Source organism: Haplochromis burtoni, unplaced genomic scaffold, assembly GCF_018398535.1.
Source record: "Haplochromis burtoni strain Fernald_Lab_line unplaced genomic scaffold, NCSU_Asbu1 Contig_1498, whole genome shotgun sequence".
Lineage (NCBI taxonomy): Eukaryota > Metazoa > Chordata > Actinopteri > Cichliformes > Cichlidae > Haplochromis > Haplochromis burtoni.
The window spans coordinates 25534-34103 of record NW_024583859.1 but is presented as its reverse complement, the minus strand read 5'-3'; the positions used below and the strand labels follow the sequence as shown (position 1 = coordinate 34103).

General features: G+C 41.1%; 1 pseudogene; it reads left to right on the top strand.

Moving 5' to 3' along the window:
* The first annotated feature begins 7123 nt into the window (after positions 1–7123).
* On the top strand, positions 7124–8512 carry LOC121813323 (annotated as a pseudogene).
* Positions 8513–8570: the final 58 nt, after the last annotated feature.

Below are 8570 nucleotides of genomic sequence, written 5' to 3'. Positions count from 1 at the left end.
GTATCGGCAGATATCCAAATTTATGATATCGGTATCGGACATAAAAAAGTGGTATCGTGCCATCTCTACCACAAACAGCTTGTGATTGATTAACTGAACCTGATCAATAGTCCTGAAGTTTCACAGACTCGATGCTGCACTCCGATTAAAAAGAGCTTTTATTTTATCAAGCAGGGTATAGGTCACTTCCTGTCACTCCTAGCGTGACATTAAGACACATCAAAAATGTCCTGAACAGTGAAATAAGTCAAAATGCGCTCGGTGATCAGATGAAGACAAAAACAACAATGAAGGTGATCCCTGCAGTTCCTCTGACATCCAGTAGAGGCAGCAGTGACTCAGTCCCCATAGACTCAAACTGGTTTGGTCTCTACAGATAATTTCTCCCTTCATGTGTTTTGTATTAATGAGGAGGTCAAAGTCACATGACCTCATTGTTGCTTCCTGCTTAGAGCACACTGGACTCCCCAGGTGTGTGTTTGTGACATCATCACAACCACAGTGTGTGTGTGCGCTGTTGTCAGGATTTGGGACTGAAAGTCATGGACGGGGATTGTGGAGACCGACCTTCTGGGACATGTATTCGTAAGAGTTTCTCTTTCAGGAGGAGAACATTTCAAAATGTGAATTTCTCGTGTTTGCAGCATGAAATGTGCTGTAAAGTGTTGTAAACTGATTTTGGGCTGTACTTCCATGTAATGCCAGTTTGTACCAGAAGAGGAAGCAGTGAGTCAGTGTAACCTTTATTTAATTAGGCAAAGACCACATTCGTATTCACAGTGGCAGCAAAGAATCTTAAAGCGCTGCTTTCACATCCCTGCATATGTTTCCTGTTGCCCAATCTATTCTCCCTTATCTGATCATCAACATCCTGTACACAAAACTGTCGCTGCTGCAAGTGCCTCTGACCTAAAGTCACCTTTCACAAGAAAATCACAAGAAAATCATTATAAGCGCCTATTCTACTAAAAGATCAGAGAGAAAACAACCATTTTAATCAATTAAGTTTAAACATATAAGCAATTACTCATGCGTAAATTTTATCATAGCCAAAAGCTGCCTAAAAACAACTCCTGTGTGTTTGTCACAGGCCAGCGCTCTGAGTTCATTTTGTATTTGTCTCATTTTAGATATGTGATTAGTTTGTGTCATTCCTATTTAGCTTTAGTTAAGGAAAGGCAGTTATTATTTATTGTTTCCTTGGTTTCTATGTTTGAGTTCTTGTATCGTTCATTACGTGTTAGGTCTGTTAAGCTTGTGTTGTCATGTCTAGTTTCAGTGTTTCCTGTTTTATTTTGAAGGAGTCGTGTGTTCTTTGTTCATTGTATTTAGTTTCACTTCCCCTGTCCTGTCATTAGGCTCATGTCAGTCAGCTGTTCCTCCATGTGTTCCCACTTCCCCTAATCACCTCCTGTGTATTTAAGTCCTGTGTTTTCAGTGTGTCATTGTCAGATCGTCTGCTTTGTTTGCAAGCCAAGAAGTTGCGTCAAGTTTCCTCATGTCAAGTCTCCTCATGTCAAGTCTCCTCATGTCAAGTCTCCTCATGTCAAGTCTCCTCATGTCAAGTCTCCTCATGTCAAGTCCTCCTCATGTCAAGTCTCCTCGCGTCAAGTCTCCTCGCGTCAAGTCCATGTTCCTGTTGTAGGTTTTTAAGTTAATTTAGCTCACCCAGTTTAGTTTATTGTTAGCCTTGCATTTTGCCTTTTGTTTACAGTTATTTTGCCAGCCTCAATAAATGGCTCGTTTTCTGTTATTCAAGTCATGTTTCACATTTTGTTTCCGTCTGCATTTGGGTCCACCCTTCGCTCTACACACAGTCAGCCCTGCTGATTGTGACAGTGTTAACACTAACTTCATTTTAAAACTCACATTTCCTGTGTCATAACCTGTTTTTGATATAGCATTTTTATTTCATTTTGCTCCTTTTCATTATACTTTATCAGACTTAACCAAAATATATGCTTTCCTTCCTTAGGTCCTTCTTTAAAGCAAGAAACTCCTATTCAGTTCCTCTTTCCTGTCACTTGTTGCTAGACCAGCTCAAATTCAGTTATAAGCTAAATGAATGTCAGGCCTTTGGCCTTGCAAGTTTATAGATCCTATGTGTTTGTAAGCATGTGCGGCCTTCTATGCTCTAAGTCTCTTACACAATAGATTGTCTGGACATTGCGCCAAACAAAGCTTAAGACCCTCTGTAGACCAAGCAACAACTCTAAATGAGCACAATCGCAATGTGTATACAAAATAATTTTTACGTATATAATCTTCAATGTTATTCATTTGGGTCAGCGACACTTGTAACATTCTCATAACAAGCTCTCTCCTCTACCCTAGAAATAAATCTATGTAATATCTGTATGTGTAAGCCTACATTATAACCACTTCTAGAAATCAAAAAGAAATCAAACATTTTCTACTCCTACAATCTTCACTAGTTTTCCTCAAAGCATATCTTTTATTCCCACAGTTTCCCTTTAAGTTTTGTAAACAGCTTCTTATGAACACCAGCATTTTATCTTCTAAACAGGATTCAGTTCACTTTAATCCTTTAACCTTAACATAAAAATAACAATTTCTGCCTCAGTTTTACCATATCTAAATTATCAAAACCCCCAAAAGTTATAACATAATCCTAAAACCCATTTCAAATTAAACCTTAAATCCCTCTCTTTGACACATCTCATGCGTCAAACTCAAAATGCTTCACCCAAGCTTAGGAAATTAAAAAGTTTAGTCACATCATCTCTCAAAACAGCTCAGCCATCCTCCTCTCAGGTATATCTGCTCCGACCCTGCAAACCTGTGTTTAAGGAATGAAATCAATTTAAAGGATTAAATTCAGCGTCTCTCTGCCGTTCTCTTTACCACTACACTCTCTGTCTCGGCAGTGTCTTATTCTAAGTGGGCGACATGTTCACTTACCTGTGTGTGAGAGAACTCCCTCAGTGTCCGTGTAGCACTGGTGTAGCACAAGTAGTGGCCTTGTTAGACCTGCTAGTGCTACTTCCTGCCTTCTTTGCATGTGGTATAGGCAGTGTAGTTACCTTTAACCACAGTCTGAGGACAGATGGGAAATATACAAAACATTCCACCACAAAAGAAGATTTCAAAGATTTTAATAGATTAGTTTAAGATTTTGAGCAAACAACAGAAATAAGTGTGTGATAACAACATCTCACTGCTCAGAATTATTTAAGAAGGCTTCATTTCATAATGACAGTAAAGCAAATACAGACAGATGTGTGGAGAAAATAATCACATAAAAATAATAATAACTTTGCTAATAAGAAAACCCTCCTGATGTCCATAAATACAGTGAAATCAAAGGTTCCTAAAGTTATAAAGTAACATGTCAGGTAAAGTTCTTCATGTTTGTACTTGAGTAAATATGTTGATCTAGTTTCCAGTAGTTGCAGCAAACACATGGAGCAACACAACGAGTGGTGTCCCTGTAACTGTGTCGCTGATCCATTGCTGGTACTGGGACACAGGAGTGTAGGTTGAAGGAAGTATGAAGCATCCAAGCACAATGAGAAGTCCACTCTGGAGCCAGACGGATCCACTCTGAGTCATCAGTGGTGCCCCAACACTAAACTGTGGAAAGACAATGATGAAAGTTATCAGGACAGATGTGTAACTCTTAGAGGTCGACCTTTGTCACCCACTAAAGTTTGAACTTTGTTGGTAGTTTTGTTACAAACTGCTGAAATAAATTAAGTAATAAATAAATTGATCGTCCCAGTATAACACAGTCAGTAACACTTCATGGATATCAGTCTGTCCACTTAGGAAACATGAACCACTGTGAATCCACTTCAGCTGCTTTGGTGCAATGAAAGTGACGATTCCACAGACAGAAAGTTTCAGACAGCTCGTTTAAAGGAATCAGTTTCATCAAATAAATTAGAGGCTTTAGAAAAAACAACCTTTGATAAACATGAATATTAATATTTATGGTCAATTACAGAAAAACAAGTAAACCAAAGTGTGACTAAAGGTGAGATTATCTCAGTGACTGTCAACAACAGATTATAAGAAATAAACTTGTGCTCACCAAACATGACCCTCTAGTACAGATGATGTCTGTGATCCGTGGATAGCTGGCTTTGCACTCATTGTTTGGATGTGGAGGGTGAAGGTAACGGTGGTCCCCGTGGTAATCGGAGCACTAGGTGCGGTGACTCCCAAGCTAGGCGAGTGGCTCCAGCAGATCCCGGGAATAACATCGGAGATCTCTGTCCAGAAGAGCGCAGTCCTGGGAACAGCTAAGATACTGCGCAGGACCCTCAAGCTCCCAGGCCTCTGGTAGAGGACCCGAGCTTGAAGGATAAACCGCCCGCAGGGGCGTGCTGGTGTAATAATACAGTGGGGCAAAAAAGTATTTAGTCAGCCACCGATTGTGCAAGTTCCCCCACCTAAAATGATGACAGAGGTCAGTAATTTGCACCAGAGGTACACTTCAACTGTGAGAGACAGAATGTGGAAAAAAAATCCATGAATCCACATGGTAGGATTTGTAAAGAATTTATTCGTAAATCAGGGTGGAAAATAAGTATTTGGTCAATAACAAAAATACAACTCAATACTTTGTAACATAACCTTTGTTGGCAATAACAGAGGTCAAACGTTTACTATAGGTCTTTACCAGGTTTGCACACACAGTAGCTGGTATTTTGGCCCATTCCTCCATGCAGATCTTCTCGAGAGCAGTGATGTTTTGGGGCTGTCGCCGAGCAACACGGACTTTCAACTCCCGCCACAGATTTTCTATGGGGTTGAGGTCTGGAGACTGGCTAGGTAACCCCTGGTCAGCTTCTCTTTCCAGCGCTGTGTGAATAAAACTCTCTGGACTCGAAGTGGGTAGAGCTCAGGCGTGATTTATTCCCCTGCAATAACATGGGACATGAATAACCATGGGTTTCAGCAACAGGATTCCGCCCAAACACAGCGAAAGCTTCATTGCTACTAACGATAGGCTTATGATCGTATAGTGGAACTCTTAGTTTTCCCAAATAAATAAAAACAAATATTGATTGAAAAATAAAATGGCAACAATACTTATCACGGAAAATAAAATAGAAACATTACTGCGTTGTGGTTTAGATAACAAAAGAAAAATTAATTCACTTAAATGCACATTCATGTAAATATAAATAAACCAAAGCCAAAATTACCTTTTACGTACAATAGTAAATGGAACAATGCTGCCATCTACTGGGCAAACTTAATAAGCAATATGTCTTAAACAGAATTAGCCTGCAGCTCAACCATATACATGTTTCAAAGTACACATACCTGCAATAACATGGGACATGAATAACCATGGGTTTCAGCAACAGGATTCCGCCCAAACTATTGAGAGAAGTTTCAAAATTATTAGACACGACAGCCTCCTCTAGCTGTTAGCCGCTAGCTCCACGTGTCCATTTTTCCTACCGTCTAATCTATTAACTACAAAACACGGTCATAAACCTGAAATCTACTCAAATACTACCGTATGGGCAGTTCATGCAGTTAGTGCACTGTCATATTAGCTTCAATGAGGATTTTCAAATATGTTTTAAACTCATGCTCTGTGAGAGCGGACGGAGAGGAACTTACCACAGCGAAAGCTTCATTGCTACTAACGATAGGCTTAGGGGGTAGCCCGTTTACCAGTAGCAGACTTCCGCTGCGGATTTTCAAAATAAAAGTTCCAAAATAAACCCATGGTTGCGATCCCAAGTTTAACAGGAATTTAACAACAACAAAACCATATCCATTCTTTTACATCGTTACACTAGGCCACTCCAGGACTTTCAAATGCTTCTTACGGAGCCACTCCTTTGTTGCCCGGGCGGTGTGTTTTGGATCATTGTCATGTTGGAAGACCCAGCCTCGTTTCATCTTCAAAGTTCTCACTGATGGAAGGAGGTTTTGGCTCAAAATCTCACGATACATGGCCCCATTCATTCTGTCCTTAACACGGATCAGTCGTCCTGTCCCCTTGGCAGAAAAACAGCCCCATAGCATGATGTTTCCACCCCCATGCTTCACAGTAGGTATGGTGTTCTTGGGATGCAACTCAGTATTCTTCTTCCTCCAAACACGACGAGTTGAGTTTATACCAAAAAGTTCTACTTTGGTTTCATCTGACCACATGACATTCTCCCAATCCTCTGCTGTATCATCCATGTGCTCTCTGGCAAACTTCAGACGGGCCTGGACATGCACTGGCTTCAGCAGCGGAACACGTCTGGCACTGTGGGATTTGATTCCCTGCCGTTGTAGTGTGTTACTGATGGTGACCTTTGTTACTTTGGTCCCAGCTCTCTGCAGGTCATTCACCAGGTCCCCCCGTGTGGTTCTGGGATCTTTGCTCACCGTTCTCATGATCATTTTGACCCCACGGGATGAGATCTTGCGTGGAGCCCCAGATCGAGGGAGATTATCAGTGGTCTTGTATGTCTTCCATTTTCTGATGATTGCTCCCACAGTTGATTTTTTCACACCAAGCTGCTTGCCTATTGTAGATTCACTCTTCCCAGTCTGGTGCAGGTCTACAATACTTTTCCTGGTGTCCTTCGAAAGCTCTTTGGTCTTGGCCATGGCGGAGTTTGGAGTCTGACTGTTTGAGGCTGTGGACAGGTGTCTTTTATACAGATGATGAGTTCAAACAGGTGCCATTCATACAGGTAACGAGTGGGGGACAGAAAAGCTTCTTACAGAAGACGTTACAGGTCTGTGAGAGCCAGAGATTTTCCTTGTTTGAGGTGACCAAATACTTATTTTCCACCCTGATTTACGAATAAATTCTTTACAAATCCTACCATGTGGATTCATGGATTTTTTTTTCACATTCTGTCTCTCACAGTTGAAGTGTACCTCTGGTGCAAATTACTGACCTCTGTCATCATTTTAAGTGGGGGAACTTGCACAATCGGTGGCTGACTAAATACTTTTTTGCCCCACTGTATCTGTTCATTTTATATTCCTTCTCACATGAATTATATATATATTATTATTATTATTAAACTTAGTAAGACGTCTGGCTTCATCTGATTTCTGTATTTTGATCATTTAAACGTCATAGTGTTTGTAAAAGTAAAGTCTGAGCTGTACAGCAGCTTCATCAGTACAGATAACATGATAATCACAGACAGCAGTACTCATAAAGACGTCTGCATTCACTCTGCCCTCTGATTGAAACTCTGCTTTGGTGCAGGACGAGTAACGTCTCAAAATACAAGGACATCATCTCCAGAAGTGATGTGATCAGGTCAGGACCTCCTGCTGTCTACCAGCTGAGACCAAAGAAACAGAAGTTTGGAACAAGAATGACTGTTGGAGAAAAAAATCCAAACAAGACAAACAGAACCATCTTACTGGTGGGAGAAACAGGAGCAGGAAAATCTACTCTGATCAACGCTCTGCTCAACTACACCATGGGAGTGAAGTGGGAGGATAGAGTCTGGTTTCAGATCATAGAGGAGGAGAGAAAAGTCAGACATCAGATGTGATCGTGTACGAGATCTTTGGTTTTGAAGATGAAACTCTGCCCTACTCTCTGACCATCATCGATACTCCTGGATATGGAGACACCAGAGGACTGAAAAAGATGACATCATCAGTCACAGATTATTGGACCTGTTTCAATCAGATGATGGAGTCCATGAAGTTCATGCAGTGGGTCTGGTGATGAAGGCGAGTGAAATCGACTGAGTGACCGACTGCTGTACGTCTTTGATTCAGTGATGTCTCTGTTTGGAAAGAACTTGGAGAAAAACATCATAGCTCTGATCACACACTCAGATGGAAGCAGACCTAAAAACCCTCTTCAAGTTCTTGAAGCTGCAAACATTAAATGTGCCAAAAATGAGGACAGTCAGCCTGTTTACTTCCTGTTTAATAACTGCCAGCATGAAGAGCGAATGGAGGAAAACACAAATTTTAGAAATTCATGGGAACTTACACAGACAAACATGGATCATTTGACAGACTTGTTGGGAAAATCGAATCCTCAAAAACTGGTGAAAACAGCCGAAGTGTTAAATGAACGAATAAGACTGAAAGCCTGCATCCAAAACCTGGAAGACAGAATCGAGCTGGCTGAACTGAAACAGACAGAAATCAGACAGATCCGAGAAGCTCTGAAGCAGACGAATCACAGAAATAAAATGGAAATTGAGAAATTATTGAGTCTTTTGGAAAATCTTGAAAAGGAAATGAAAGTGTTGACAGCAGAAAAGGAAAAGTGGCTAAGTGACTCCTACCAGCATGCTGTCAGACTGGAGGAAATCGCTCTGAAAGCTGATTCAGCATCCACTGTTGTCCACTTGGACTTCCTGATTGAGAAGATGAAGGAGGAAGGAGACACGGACAAGGTCCAGAAACTGGAGGAGATGAGGAGAGAGGATGGAGGAACCAAAGAAGCACAGAGGTACAAACTTGGTCAAACAACATCAGCTAGCAAAAACATTGGGAGACCCTCCCTCTGGTATAAGTGAAACATGTAAAGAAGCATCAGGCAGCTGTGTAGATGCTTTACTGATGCTGCTCCATGTTCAGATGTACACAGATGCTGGTTGTTG